Source organism: Mastigoproctus giganteus, chromosome 10 (genome assembly GCF_048544385.1).
Source record: "Mastigoproctus giganteus isolate SK-2022 chromosome 10, ASM4854438v1, whole genome shotgun sequence".
NCBI lineage: Eukaryota > Metazoa > Arthropoda > Arachnida > Uropygi > Thelyphonidae > Mastigoproctus > Mastigoproctus giganteus.
In genome coordinates this window covers 5,300,454-5,315,035 of record NC_143584.1, presented here as the reverse complement: position 1 = coordinate 5,315,035, position 14,582 = coordinate 5,300,454, and the positions used below count along the sequence as shown (strand labels likewise).

The window sequence follows — 14,582 nt, the reverse complement described above, 5'->3', positions numbered from 1 at the left end:
CTATTTTTGTCTGATTTATTTTATTTTGATGAAATCTTTCACCGTGTGCGTAACTGACAGCACCCACCTCTGATGAGGAAAAAAATTGTAAAGACGTATTGAAATCTGTTTTTAAGGGGGTCCACCATTTCTTTAAAGAATCACATAATTTATTCTCTAATGCTGCCCAGAAAACTGACCGTGACCATTTTAAAGAGTTTCGTGGTTTGCCCATTGGGTTTAAGACTACTTTTTATCCTGCTTACGTTTTTAATTTGTGGGCTGACCAAAACACCCTCTTTGATTTTCTCTTTACTTGTTCTCTTTAAGACAAAAATCCATCCTGGTTATCACTGAGGGCTTTTACAAAGTTTTTAGGGCCCAATTTAATATGGGGGGGGTTAATTTTTTCTCTAAGTTTCAGCATCCACTCTACAGTTATCCCTTCTCTATTTAAATGCATATCCCCTTGTGCATGTCTCTAGACTATGTCTAAAAATCTGCCCAACACAGTTTACTCAAATTGCGAGATTTACTTTCAATTATTTAAATACCTCGATCAGATAATCATCTCTCGGATATCTGGTTAACGAATATTGTTTCTTTCAAAACTCAAGCCACTCTTGATAAGAATACCCCTCGATCACCTTAAAGAATCTCGTAGCTCTTCCTGTAACCTCTTCAAAAGGTTCGCATCTTTCCAAAATGGAGTTTCCTACCTGCTGTGCAATATTCAAGATGCCGTCTAACCATTACTTAACATAATGGAATGATCACTACTTTCTGTCCAAGTTTCTACATATCATCTACGAAATTCCATGAGCTATAGGGATTTTCGCCTGAATTCATGGATGCTCTCATTGTAACAACCATGATTTAGAAGCTCTTTTGCAGTTTCCTTCATATTTATTGAGAAAAGGTATGGTGATATTGCCAGTCAAAATGTCAGGATGAAAGACAATGAAGGTCATGGAGACCAAAGGTCAAAATATGGAAAATAAAAGTTGGTCAAAGCGGGTGTCTTTCAAATAACAATTTTAGTGAATGTCAAATTGCAGTTTTAAGGTTAATGAATATCAAAGTTTTATTCCCCGTTGGAATGCAGATAAATAGGTCCAGATAATTTCAATCATGTGTTGGAAATGAATTATCAGTATTTGACATCAAATGCAACACGTCATTGAATCAGTTTAGGGTGAGTTTTGAATTCACCAGGAGGCGCTATCAGTTTCTAGTAACTATGGGAAACCTAATCGAAGATTTATGCAAAATAAACTTCATGCAAATTTAAAGTTAATTCTAAAAGGGTTCTTTATAAAATAATAATTTTTATTCCTCGTTCTTTAGCCAATGATCCCATTAGAAATTGCAAAAATTTGCAATGGGATCATTTTTTTTTCACCATCCTGTTTTTGGTTTTTAATAACTCCGTTGGAGTTACTTTGTTGTGGAACACATTGGAATACTTTGTATGGAAGAGAAAACTTTTATATCCCATTCCCTTTATGTTTATTTTCATATATATTTTGATTATTAGTTTTGCACTAGCATCAGTGGACGTTTGGATTCTTTTCTCTGGCCATCAATTTCAACTTCTGTATGAACACAAAATTGGCCACCGTTCTCCACACTTACAAGCATTACTTTGATGTCTTCAATATCCCGTAAGAATTTCTCGGGACTTTGCACAGAAAATTGTTGATGCAATGTCCCAGACAGGACTTTACACACCTGCCACGACTCTGTACACCTTCTTGATATGGACGCCACAATCACCCACCGCAAACACCAAGACTTTTCAAGAAAATTGAAAGGCAAAAGTTGAGTTAATCTCTGCCTCAACAGATAGAGTTAAACCGCCTGACTTCTTGAAGGGGATCTTCACCAGCAAACCACCTAGATAGCAAATGTAAGTCGTGTTTCCTTGGAAGTACTGAGTTTACGACAACCAATCACAGGAATGTCGAAAACAAGAAAAAAAAATAAATAAAAAACGTCCTCTCAAGTGTCCGAGTCCGGAGATGAGGAACATACCTCCTCCTGAGACGGCGTCTTTCTATCAGGGTCGGCGCGGGCCAATCGAGTAAAAAGGGCGTTTACGCCTGCCACCAAACTGTAGATCCAATTAAGTCTGGAGTCTTCCGCAGAGGGAGGTCTGTCCCTGAAAAATGCCCCCATTAAATAGACGCCAAATATTGATTGCCACAAGTCTTCTCTGGAAGAAGTCGCCGAATAGAGTCCGTCGATCGATCGGCTGCTGAAACCAGTTGGAATAATAACACGGAGAATAATAAAAACCTCCAATTTCGCTTTTCTAGGGCATAGTGTTGTGCACGTGTTTCAGGGCGTTTGGAGGTGAATGACAACGAATGAGCGCTAGATGCCAGTTGCTCAATGAAGAGCCTTTTGCATCCGTGGAAGTGTGTTTATTCGAAAAGCCCAAATAAGGAAGATTCAGCATAAATGTGTCAATAGTCCAAAATGTATATTGAACTGTTGCAGTGGTAAAGCAGAGATTTACAAATTCATATCTTTAATGGTCTCCGACCCCCACCCCACAAGTCTTCTCTTGATGATGGGAAATAAATTGATGGCCACTTTACTGATATCGATTAGGCAATACTTTTTTATTTTCTTAATGGAAATTACATTCAGAATAACAGAAGGAAAATAATTGCGCCTCAAACTCAAAGTGATACATTTTTGGATATCCGAATGAGAGAGTGGAATGTAAAATTCATTAACGTAAAATCTCCAGATTCTATCGCATGAGAATTTGGCAATGTGAGAAGGTGGGCGCCCAAGAATATACACTTATTTTTTTTTCTAAAATAAGTAACGGAAAGGTAAAGAAAAATGCAAAGGTTAGAAGATGTTTGCGTTAAATGGTAAATATTGAAATAGATCATCAATGTGGTACCTTCTACATTTTGTAGTGAGCCAATAAAAGATCTATTTTTTCGTAGGATCTTCGAGACACTTTTTCAAACTGATTGAAGGAATTTCCAATGAGTTCCACGAGACTACACTGCAAATCTTTATTTGAAAACTTTATTCGACTGGCATTTGTGTCGAACTGGAGCCAATGCACGAATAGTAATATCCTCTCATTTACTGTTATTCTCAGAAAGAAGGAATATACGAACGGAAGAATTCGAAATGAAAAATGAATGGCAACGCGTCAACAACCAATTGCTATCTTTTGAAACAAAGATTCGATTATAAAGATGGAACAAAGCCCATTCATTCCTTCTTCTAGTTGTCCTCTTCCTGCCCAGACTCGGAAGAAGACTTAACTAAGTAGACTATTATCGTGGCATCAGTCGATGGAGTTCATGGGCATTTTTAGGTCTTAGGTCTTTTATTCGACTTTTTTCTCCTTTTGGTCTTTTATTCGACTGACGTTCATGTCCGGTTTAAGACTTGTCAGATTCTGTCTCTTCGAATATTGAAGAGTTGTCAGGTTGTTCCCCTTCGATGCTTGAAGAAGGGAAGGGGGGTTCTGTTTCCGATTCCTTAACCATCGTGTAACTTTATCAGAGTACACAAAAGGGTGGTTATTCGGGTGAACCAACCCCTCTCCCTAGTCCTTACTAATTGAGGTCAAATAGCGGAAGGTTGCAAGAAAGGAAAAGCTACCTCACCGACCCTCCTTTGGTGTATCGCACTCTTCGCTTATGTCCGTCCTCCCCGGATGTGACGTCACCCGGCACGCTCCCTTTGATGTCCTAACAGTAGCGTCTTTCTTCTCCTTGTTTTTAACCTTCGTCTTAAAGAGGTCGCTGACCCCAGAGATACAAAGGTCGCTTCGGTATCTCCAGGTGACCCTTTGTTCAGTCCCGTTATGTTTGACAAGCGACGGGGGTTAGACAGGGCAATTCACGAGGAAGTAACGAAGCTACCAACTATAGGTTGGTCGACAGATATGTGGTACTCGTGCATTTCATCCATTTCCAATAGCCGCGTTCACCAAATGAAAATTTTCAGCTTTTTGGTTTTAACTTCAGTGGGCAGACCAACCACGCAGGGATGCGAAATGTGAATTGTAAACCCACCAACTGAGTTTTCATCGCCAAAGGATTTCCCTTCGGCAGTATACTGGTTGTTAAATGCCTACATTTCCTTAGGTTCCTTGGGAGGAAAGGGGGGCCCGATGGGTTTATGAGGGTGAATTTGCATTCCCACAAACAGTGGCCACAGAGCACGCAGAAATTTATGGCCCATATATGAGGCTATGGAGATATAAACCTACGTAGACATGTCTAGCATATTTCCCGAGTACTTAAATCTCGCGCAAGTACCATAAAACATGGCGTTCTCTGTAAACTACGTCATCTCCGCCTTAACTGGCCTGCCAGAAAGTGACAGGTCGACCTACGAAACAGGGAGCAAACGTCAGGCTTCCGGAGATTGTGACGTACGTCCCCCTGGTGGCCACCCAAGAGTCTCCTATCGTAAACGTGCTCTACTCCATCCATGTAGTGAAGCTTCAATATTCTCTCTCTCTCTCTCTCGTGCGCGTGCTTTGGAAAATCCCATCCATTACTTTTTTATCATATTAGAGTCCGCTGTACCACGTGCAATTCTACCTTCACTTAACTGCATCCAAAATCCATAGAGCGATGGTGCTGTTGGTAGCACCCCCCTCCCACTGACAGACATAATATCTATAACTATAATGCCAAATAACTTCCATCCGTGTCCTGCCACGCAGTACGCTACCCTGTGAACGCCCACTGAGGCCAGAATTGTCGACGTTCAGCAAGATTACGTGGATTGAGACATAGCTAATAAATATCGAAGTAAAATGCCACTCCGAAAATGGCCACCAGAGGCCATAAAACCCTAAGTACATTATCATTTATAACAAGGAAATGAGCGTTTTAACTTTTCAAGTGAAGCCATCGCTTAAAACACGAAATACTCCGGAGCGTTGCAAAAATTTGCATGGATGTGTGGCCCTCAAATAATTCAGACGTAAGATGGTGTCGTGCGCGTGGCAAGGACACCAAATGGACAAACGGCGAGAGCGTGCTCGTTTTATGGGCATTATAAGCCACGGTAATTTTTACAAACTTTCCAACTTAGGAAACAACAAGACGAACATTAGCAAACAAAAAAGGAGCGTTTAAATTCGGTGGGAAGAATTAAGGGAGTCTAAAAGGGGTGTGCTCGAAGATACGGATAATGGTCTCGCTGTTCGATTAAGAACAAATTGAGCTACTCCCCGAGCGAATGACTTTTTTAAAGAAATGGCAGAGAATGTTCAATCCACGGGTACAAAAAAGGCTCGAGAACCATCTTTATGGAAATGGTAGGAATATCCGCATCTATCACACGAAATTCTGGGTTTCTTGAGATGTATCCAGAGGCCTTCTCAGAAATTATGATTAAAACAAAAACTGCTGTATTTCTGATATGCAAATTCATTGAGAAACAAAAAAGTAATCGATTATACTTTTAGTTATTGGATTTGCTGTGCCCAGTACAGGGTATTTGTTTTAATATAAACGATAAAATTTTAAGAAACATATGCTCTCTCTCTCTTTTTTGATTGAATTTCTTTTTTATGATATCCTGAGGAAGATCAAGAAATCACGTTTTGGGTCCAAAGAAGGATTAGGTATTGTGTCGCCTTAAATAGTTTTTGACCTCAAGACAAAATGTCCAAATCTCTGTTATTCTGTTTTTAATCCTCTCTAAAGTAAGAGAGAAATCCATCGGTGGCCACTTCTTAAACAGCATACAAATTTCCAAATCCCTCAACAACTCAAGTAATTCGAAACTCTTAATGATTGCCGATACGAATTCTGTTTGTATCAATCCAAAGGATATCGTATGGATTACGTCCTCTAACTGTTTAATCAAACATTTAAAAATCGCGTTTGAAATAAAGGTGGCCTCAGCAAGCATCAGTGCAAAGGTTTTTGTTATTGGCAATTTACGCATCCTCCTGCGCGATCAATAATAATTATTTATTCAAAATTAATACTGGTATGGATTAGTATTAATCATGTATTGCAAGGAAGAGACAAAAATAAATAAACAAATAAATAAACTACTTATGTGTTTTTCTTCTTACATAAGCAACTGTCCTGTTGATCATTAAATTCCCAAAACTGTCAACCTCAACTACCCACGGAGCTAATTGAGTCCAGCAATTAACAACTCGCTGTCTAAAAGAAAACTTCCTACAATCCAGTCAACATCTCTTATCTATCCCCATAATTTAAATTTATTGCCTGCCTGGAATCATTTAAAACAGTAAAAAATTCACCCCATTCATTTTAGTTCTTTTCCCAGAGCCTTATATAGACTTCAATCAGGTCCCCTTTAAGGTGCCTGTTTGCCAAGCTCTGTAGCCCACATAATCAAAGTCTTTCTCGTACAGTCTCTCTTTTGCCGATCTCACTATGCTAGTTGCCTATCTTTGGACCCTTTCAAGAAGCTCAATGTCTTTTCTCAGATGAGGTCTCTATAATTGGACATAGTACTCCAAATGTGGTCTTACAATTGCCTTGAACACTGGGATTAGGACCTCCTCCTGGGATTACGATCTACGATTAACGATTAATGGTTCAAGAACCTTGGACCACTGCTCAGAAAACTTCATATCTGCCCGTATCGTAACTTCCAGATCCCTCTGTTCCTCTACAATTTTCAAATCAACTCCACCAAGTGTATAGTTTATTTCAGGGTTTGCTTTTTCCAAGTGTAAGGCCTTGCATTTTGCCACATTTCTGGTCATTCTTGAGGTCTCTTAAAGTTACCCCGAGGGAGCGCTGCTTGACGCTAATCATTAATGACTCGCCCAACCTTTTCGTCTTCTGAAATTGTGACATCATGCCCTCTATCTCTTCGTTGATGTCTTTCATGAAAATCAGAAACAACAGTGGTCCAAGGTTCTTGAACCATTAATCGTTAATCACAAACACCTGCCTCGTGACTCTCCCTACCACTAAAGCGAGATTCTACTTCAGTCGGACTACAATCTCTCTCTCTCTCGAGTCCAATGGATATACTTAAGAAGTATGTCCCTCTTTCTACTCTTTTCTTTCTGTATGTTTTCCCCAAATTGTGAATGCACTACATTGTCAATAGTACATAGACATCCCTGGAACATCAAATTAACCCTATTACCAGCTATAATGTAGAGATTTCCATAAAACAAAGCAATAGAAACTCATAGCCAGAGTAAAAGAACACAAAGAAGGACATTGAAAAAGGCACAAAATTCAGGCCCAGCTTTCCATACATGGACAGAGGACCACAAATGGGCATTTCCAGAAATATTCACCAGATACACACAAATACCATAACCACAGACGCTACAAGGAAGTGTTTTTAATGAGCCACGGATAACATTCACCACAAAAAGGAATTCAGATCGAAAATAGCCGCCACCTACACATCTTTAAGAATAGAGTTCTAACCAAAATTTCAAACTTAACCCCACTAAAAGTGAAGAAGAATATGGGTTTTGGGCCAAGATGGTGCTCTATGTGTTATTATTATTATTATATCGATGATCTTCTTTGACACAAAAGATCACAGTTGCCCAATCCATCGCCAACTCTTGTTTGGTTTGTCTCTTTATTGAACTAAAAATCAGTTTCTTGGGAGTTAAGATCATGCAAATTTAACCATCCCATCTCTGTGAATCCAGCATCTTGCATCTGTCTGTTCTATTATGGTCTGAAATATCATACAAAGGGTATCTGAAAACTCTCGGAAGTGTATCATCATAAAGCTTCTTCTGTAGATGTGATAGTAACAAACAAGCCACGTGGTATCAAGTACAGCTTCTGACATTTAAGGGGCTGCTGGGCACAGTAGGAAAATCGGGGTTTTCATCTGGAAGAAAAAGAGCAACCGGCCATCGAATATATCCATTAACGTTTTTTAAAAGAGAAGGAGTTACTTTAACACTTTCGTTTTCAGATATAATTTTATAATATCTGAATAAATAGGAAAGAAAGAAAAAATTACCTGATATACAGACGGGGGATCAGGTGCAGGTATTACAGCTCGGGCCCTGTAACGAAAAAAAAAAGAAAAAAAGAGCTATAATCGTCCTTTTTTACATTGCAGTAAATGTGAATTACGTTTACACTAAAATATAAGTAGCTGAATATGTTGCAATTGGTATTTGAATATGGCCTTCAATGCACAGCCCACCAGGTGTCGCAAATGTGCTACTGTATACTTTTTTTTACTTGTATACGCTTGAAGTGGAAATTTAGTTTTTAAGAGTAGTTGTTGCGGACCCCAGGGTTCCCCCCATTAGCCGCTTTTATACTTCTTTTATACCCCATCGTCAAAAAGTGGTTATCCACTTTTAACTTTACCAAACTCTCCTCCTCTACCACTGTGGTAGGCAATTTTCTGATGATCTACAATACGCTGCCAGAAAGTAAACTTCATGAGATCCAATCTTCTGTTATTTCCAAAAATATTGTTTATGTGGCGCTTGGTTCTCTCTTTTGCCAGTGATAATATACCACCCTAGTCCACAAAAACGAGAACAATAATTGTGTCCATAATCACACCATGTTTATGGCAAACAGAATACAATGAGCAAACGTATATCTAAAAATTTTAGGAATTTCGAAGAGGACATTGCATACAGTAAGCAGTTACTAAAGGATGCATAAATAACATCCGAACATGTGGAGGAAAACAGATCAGCAGAGACAAAAGGTGAACCAAGTTCTTTGGAGTTGTGATGACATAGATTCCTTCCACTAGATATCCAGCAAACTCTTCCATTAGAATATTTGTCAGCTGTTGTATTATGGTCGGTGGAGAACTGCCCATTCCAACATATTCTAGACATTCTGAACTGGATTCAGATCTGGAGAATTAGACAGACAGAGTAGATGGTGAAAATTTAAATTTTCAGTTGTTTGCTGTCCACTGGACCTTCTATTCTGACACAATTTGCCCTCTACTCATTATATACTTTTCAGATGGTTGCATTCGGCACACCAGTGATTGCCTTTGTTGTGGCTCCTGCTGAACCTGCTCCAACAATAACACCTTTCTGAAGCTGTTATTGTTGGCCAGATCACTGATCTTCTCCATGACCGAATAGACTAAGAACCCCGGGAAAGTGTACAGTATTTATCTAATAACGAGGAATATGGTCATACCATTTAATGGGCTTTTTTCACTCCGTGGCTGAGTTAGTTGGTCTCAGGCGTAGATAGCAAAGTTTTTCTCCCCAGTAAGTGGGGTTTTTTCGTCCAGCAAAACAGGCAAATCAACCATAGAACATACGCAATTTATAGACACAAATACGGGTTAATGTATTTAATTACGGGCAACTCTAAAATAATAATAATAATAATACCATTTAGTGAGCTTTTTTTACTCCGTGGCTGAGTTAGTCGGTCTCAGGCGTAGATGGCAAGGTTTTTTCCCTAGAAAGTGGGGTTTTTCGTCCAGCAAAACAAACAAATCGACCATAGCAATTAACAGACATAAGACACACAGCACGGCAGATGAATTTAATTAATCAGGTGGGCTGAAAATAATAGTTTTTTTTTTTTTTTTTTTTAGTATACCATGTGAAAACTTACATTGGAATGGCGCCGTACTTTATTTATCTGCTGACACCAACCGTAAACGGTTTCTAATTTTTTGGTCAATGAGTGTATACATAATGTGATTAAAGAACAGAACTTTGAATCCACCTAAAAACATTTATGGCTGTATTGGGGTGTTTACTAAACCGATTAAATAAAAAAAATACCGATATTCATCATTAAATGATTGGGTGCATTCAAGAAATAATAATGGAACAATCCAAAACACTTCTCAAGTTGTTGGATTGTTCCAATGGAACAATCCAACAAAAAAACTTCTTCTCATTCCAATGGAACAATCCAACAAAAAAACTTCTTCTCATTCCAGTGGAACATACCAAAAACGTTAGCTGTATTACTGCAATTCAAACTAGTTGGCAAAGCTTTAAATCTCCTGAAACCCCGTGCGATGGCGTAGTACCAATCTTTACTCACACCTGTTTCCATCTAATCTACCACAAACTCATTAAGCTTTTAAAAAACCAGATCTCCATATCTAATCTTCTTCAAACCATTAAGAGGAAAATATAAAACTTCAAAGACAATTAATGGGAATTGTTGACTTTGAAGACAGGAGGAAATAAATTCTCCCTTTTGTACAACGAGAAAATAAACACCATTGTTATGCAAGCCATTCACGGTCAGAGTGGACGTACCTCGGAAGGTGCTCTTAAATCTACTTGAAAACATTAAAGGTAATGCTTTAAGTCTGCTGTCCTCAATCTATTCCAGAAGAAACCATTGTTATGCAAGCCATTCACGGTCAGAGTGGACGTACCTCGGAAGGTGCTCTTAAATCTACTTGAAAACATTAAAGGTAATGCTTTAAGTCTGCTGTCCTCAATCTATTCCAGAAGAAATATTTTCTCGGATGTAAAGGACAAAAATTGTTTATTATCACATAACGTTGGTGTGGCATGGGGAAGGTGCTCTCTGGACTGCTGTTCACTGCAACGGTCCATATATTCTTGACAAAATAAAATTTTTGTCTCCGATTCCGATGATATCGACCTAATTAGGACCGTGAGGTGTGGAGATGATCCAATGTAAGAATAAAGAAAGATTACTCCCGAATGAGATGATAAAAACAAGCTGTAGGCTCTAGTAGAAGACGATCTAGCACGGTCCAATACAGACTAAAAGAGTATCCAAGAAAACTGGAAATATAGGAAGCACATCGAAAGCTGGATAACCAGGGAAGATCTGAAAGCTGGATAATCAGGGAAGATCTGAAAGCTGGATAACCGGGGAATATAGGAAATCTGAGTCCAGCTAATTTATATATATATTGATATGAACTTAACTACTCTATAAATCGAAGCCCTCGTGGGTAGCACAGTTGATAGAATTGCCTTCCTCCCACATCGAGTGGAAAAGACCAGAATTCGAGTTCCGTGGATGAAGGGAGGAATTTTTATTGGTCTTTTTCGCAACATGGCTGAGTTACTCGGTCTCGGGCGAGAACAGTATGGTTTTTCATCCATAAAACAGAACATTGACCAGAGAACACATGCAATTTACAGATAGTGTACACGGAGCAATATGACCTTAGTTGCTGATGCTCATAAAACCAACAACAACATAAATCAAAAAGGTGTCCATCGAAAAAATAAATAAATCGCTATTATTTTAATATTATGTACACGTCTAGATTCTATCAAAAAATGTAATAATTTACGAGGGTCCTTGCTTGCTATACCAGCCCATATTTGGATGGGGATATAAAATACAGGAGTAATACTCCATAATAGGAGTCCCCGCCAACAAACAGGTAGGGGGGTTCCATCGAAGGTGCTCGTTACATGTCTCCAGATCGGTGTCCAAAAGATTAAACTGCATTAAAGACTTCCTCGTCGATGCCTTTTCTTTGACCAAACAAAATGACACATTTCGTACTTTAAGGGACTTCCCCGCCCCGACATTCAGTAGGTGTCAATATTAGACGTTAGTCGGCGTTATTTGTCCCTTCTCGGTATTGCGAAACCCGCTAATCACGTGTTCGCACATCGGACGATTTAAAACGGGACCGACACGTGAGGGCGATGTAATGCATGCACACCGGACGCTGATGAAGTCATTCATCGCCTCAACCCCATCCTCCCATAAATAATAACGCCGACTCGGATGTGAACCGACACTCATTATCGTCTCAATTAGCACCGATGTGTGGGCGACGCACGCGGCCAAGAAGCGGAGTCGTAATTGCTGAGGTATTATGCGGAGTCGAGCGGTGGGTTAGAAGGGTTGAATGGCGCTGACAGCCATTAGGGATGATCGGGTGAATAATTCGAAAACCATCGGATCAAGTGGTCAATGAAGGGGTGAGGGAACAACTTCCGGGAAGGTCGACACGGCTGGGAGCCTCCAGCTGCTCTCTGACTCCCGGTTTACGGGAGGCGAAGAGAAAGGATTGAAGGGAGAGTGCGCCGTCAGTTGGCTGAAAGGGGTGACGCGTCTGTGAACCTGCTCGGAGATTTCTCGTCTGAAAGGACGACCCACCTGTGGAAGACTTTTTTTTTAAGGGGTCGAAAGAGCCGCACGTGGCATAAAGAGCACGTGCAAATAAGCGAGCGCTCGATAAAGGGTGACACACTACCCCATTTGTATCCATTCTCAACCCGTTCTCTGCCCCCCTGAGTCTGTTTACACTCGCGGCACCCTTCGTTTAAAACATTTTTAAAATGAGAAATCTCTTTAAAGTGTTTGGGATTTGCTTTTTTTGGAGATTTCAACCGAGCAAGATGTTCCCATTATGGAGATTCCTACTTAAACAACCATTTTGACAGAGTCTTCGGAGCTGGATGTATCAAATAATATGTACATTTATATGGATTTCAGCAAAGACATTGAGTCGGTCCCTCTTGAGAGGTTACTATTTAATCTAAAACACGTTGGGATGACGATTAAACTTCTAAGATGGGTCGCAGGGCTGGAAATATCACTTGGAGAAACAGCAACCCCAAAATAATTACAAACTTGATGGTGTCAGACAACAAACTAGGAAGAGAACGATTTGGGATTGCGATACGATTGGACCCGAAGTTCTCAGAACGGTGTAGACAGACTCACTGTGTTCTATCGATCATGTTTCGAATCTGTAGAGATAATGAGGTTATAACGCCACTGAACATTTGACAATTGTAAGACCGCTCTTGGAATATTGTATCCAAGTATGGAGACAACGTAAAAAGACATCCAGCTCCTTGAAAGGATCCAAGAACAGACACCCCGCTCTGTGAGATCTGCAAAAGGGAGACTACATGAGGAAGACTTTGATTATGTGAGCTTGGAGGTGCACTGATTACTATTATTATTATTATTATTATTATTATTAGTAGTAGTAGTAGACGCATATGATGCAAGAAAGTAAGCTTGTAAAGCATCAGCTAAAAAAACTACCACATCATGCCCATACTCTACAATAATTTGTCCAGTTCTTCCATGAATTTATTAAACTACTAACATCCAATGATCGAAGTTGAAAGTGAGTAGTTCAATCAACAATCAACCACATGCTCGCTGAAGGCAAACTTCCGTACATCTATCGTGCAACCATCCTTCCTCAACATGAATTTACGCCCTTCATGTGTAGTCTGAGCAAGAGGGAAAATTCAATCAGCATCGAGCTTACTCAACTGATTCAAGGCCTTAAACACTTCAATCAGAACTACTCGCAGATGCCTAGTCTGGAGACGCTGGAATTTGCATAATGGAAGCCATTCTAGGTAAGAGCACCCTTTTGCTCCCTTCACCAATTTGGATATCCTCTGCACCCATTCCAGCAATCTACATCCTTCCTAAAGTGAGGCTTCCCGACCCATATGCAGTACTCAAAATGCTGCCTAACTTTGTTCCTTGACCTTGTACAAGGGGATAATCGCCTCCTTATCTCTCTGTGAACAAAGTTCCTGTTAATCATTGGCAAAATGCTCGGGCTGTCTGCACTGTTCAGAGAACTTCATATCAGACTACGCAATTACCCCAGGTCTTTTTCATTTTCCATTACCCTGAGAGTAGTACCACACAGTTGGAACTTGGATTACTCATTACCCATAAGCAATAACTTGCATTTGTCAATGTTAAACTTCAACTGCCTTTTCTCAACCCATCTACCTAATTTTTCTAGATCTTGTTGCAGTAGCTCAACCTGATTACCGTCATTAACCAACCTGCCACCCTTCGCATCCATTTTTTAATCGTTTTCTTATACTTATCTTCGCTTCCACTTAGTCATATCGCATTCAAAGCCTGTTCTATTTTGCCAACCTGCCTTTCCTTTATATTCGCATTATTCATCTTTAATTTCCCTTCAAACCCACTTATTACTGCATGCATTGACTCGATATTGTTATTTTAATTTTATTAGATTTTCTTATAGCGCTTATTTAATTTTACCTTAATTTTGTCGCGAACAATGCGTGGGACTACCTCTTATGGCATCATCATCATCGGCAGCAGCAGTAGTAGCAGCCATTTTAAATCCAGTGGAGGATGAAAGCCTGCACTGGATTTAAAATCAGACAAAACAGAAGGAACTTTCCAGTTCCTTCTGTTTTGAGCACTGGCCATCCATTTACTACCCACAAACTCATGAATTTCATCTATCCATCTCCGCCTTTGTCTTCCAGGTTTTCTTCTAGCTCCTCTTGGATACCATTCTGTTATTTTCTTAGTCCATCTGTCATCATGTCTTCGAGCTATGTGTCCTGCCCAAGACCATTTTAGTTCTTTAGTTTTGATAAGAATGTCCTTGAGTTTGCTGCCTAATCCATGTGTTTCTCTTCTTATCTAACAGTCTTATTCCCAATATGATTCGTTCCATTCTTCGCTGTGTAGTTCTCAGCTTCTCTTCCATTCTTTTGGTGAGTGCCCAAGTTTCACTTCCATAAGTCATGGTGGGGAGTATACATTGATTCATTATTTTACGTTTCAGACAAACTGGGATATTGCTCTTCAGTATGTGACTATATTTCCTGAATGCTATCCATCCAAAATTTATTCTTCTCTTGACTTACA

At 39.6% G+C, this 14,582-nt stretch overlaps 1 long non-coding RNA gene across 1 annotated transcript in view; it reads right to left on the bottom strand.

Annotated features, from left to right (window-relative positions):
• The window catches only part of LOC150078645 (uncharacterized), a 94,157-nt gene extending 86,141 nt beyond the window's left edge, over positions 1-8,016 (bottom strand). The window contains exon 1 of the long non-coding RNA XR_016547592.1: positions 7,969-8,016. This is a non-coding gene — a long non-coding RNA (uncharacterized LOC150078645). The remainder of the gene's footprint in view (positions 1-7,968) is intronic.
• Positions 8,017-14,582: the final 6,566 nt, after the last annotated feature.